A 1,834-nucleotide genomic window follows, 5' to 3' on the forward strand; every position below is an offset into this window, starting at 1 on the left:
ACATCTGTATTTTAAAAAGTGCCCCTGGTAGTTTTAATGCGCAGCTAAGATTGAGAACTTCTTTAAGCCAACTGAACTATTTTTGCTTCCTGAATGTGGCCCACACATTCTTCCTTTTCTGCCCTTGGTCATGCTTCTTATTTGACAGATACGCTCTGTGGCCATACTCAACTCTTTCTCAATTTAGGTGTAATCAGCACACAATGGAGTGAAGACCTTTTAAATGTTCTGTTTGATACATTTTGAAAATTGTATACATTCATATAACCACCACCCCAAATAAAAATATTTTCATGACCCTGGAAAGTTCTCTTATTCCTCTTTCCAATTAGCTTCTGTCCCTGCCTCCCAGCAACCACTTTTGGATTTCTAACAATGTATATTAGTTTTGCATCTTCCTGGACTTTACATAATTGTAATCATATAATGTGTATTATATTTTATCTGGTTTCTTTCCATCCATAAGTTGTCTCCGAGATTTATCTATATTGTTGTATGTGGCAGTAGTTGGGTCTTCATTTATTTCTCCATTGTATGACTGTGCCACAATATGTTCATTCGTTCCTTAATTGATGAACATTGGCTGTTTTTATTTTGTTTTGTTGTTTAGAAGATACACAGCAAAACACACACCAATTCAACTATTTCTACATGTACAATCCAGTGACATTGATTATATTATTTGAGTTGTGCGACGATTTTCACCTTCTTTTACTGAGTTGTTCCTTCCCCCTTTAACATAAGTTCACTGCCTCTTAAGTTTCCTATCTTAACTTTTGAATGGCTGTTGTCCATTTGATTCCATATAGATATATCTTGAAAGAGCACAATGCTCAAGGTAGACATGCTTTTTTTTTTTTTTGGTGGGGGCCACACTCTTCATGTTAATCTTAAGTGAAGGGAATCCCAGACCTCCACAGTTGTCTGTGAAACTCACAGTAATGGGGAAGGATCACCCATGACTTCCTAGGACCCTAGTGTTTGCTTCCTCTGCATCTGTCTCCTGCTGTCCCTTCTGGGTCACTCAGTTGTGTGTCTATAGCTGACCTGTGCACAAGGGTCTTAACGATCATGACAATATTTGGTTCCATTGATTTAGCCCTTACTATATAGGACCATGCTTTACACTGTGCTGTTGGGTCTGCCTCCTAGAAGCTTATTTGAGGGAGGAATTGTTTTCATTCTTGGACAGACTGCCCTTCACAGTAGACCCTAGAGTGAGGAGGGTTCTGGGGGTAAGGAAATCACATGAGAGTTGCAACAGCCTTGGCTTAAGGACAGGCTACCAGAAGTCAAGGGAAAGCAGAGTCCCAAGAGTAAGAGATGAGGATGCTGGTAATCTCATGGCACCTGGATGAGCAGGGTCAGTGGATCTGATCTCACAGTGAAGAAGAGGTGAGGGACTCTGGGAGAGGCAGCAGCAGCCCAAGAACCAAGGCTGTGCAGCCCATCTCTGTTGTTGTTAGCTTCTGTCAACTCCGACTCATGGGATCTTCATGTACAACATAACAAAACACTGCCTGATCCTGCATCTACCTTACAGTCGCCAGCATATCTGAGTCCATCTTTGCAGTTATTGTACCAGTATTGCCCTCACTGGCCCTCTACTTCACCAAATATCATATCCTCCTCTAGCAATTGATCTCTACACATCGTGTATCCACAGCAAGAAAGTTGGACACTGTTCTTTTGTAATCCATAAAACTTCTTTTTTCTTTCAACGTACACATTCTTTACTAGATAGGCCAAACTACTGTTTGGTTTTAAGAAGATTTCAGGGAATATTTTTAGTTTAAGGTTTAAAAATCATCTTAGGGCTACAGTTTCAGGGGTT

This window comes from Orycteropus afer, unplaced genomic scaffold (assembly GCF_000298275.1).
Source record: "Orycteropus afer afer isolate SDZICR_OR568_19922 unplaced genomic scaffold, OryAfe1.0 scaffold00259, whole genome shotgun sequence".
Classification (NCBI taxonomy): Eukaryota; Metazoa; Chordata; class Mammalia; order Tubulidentata; family Orycteropodidae; genus Orycteropus; species Orycteropus afer.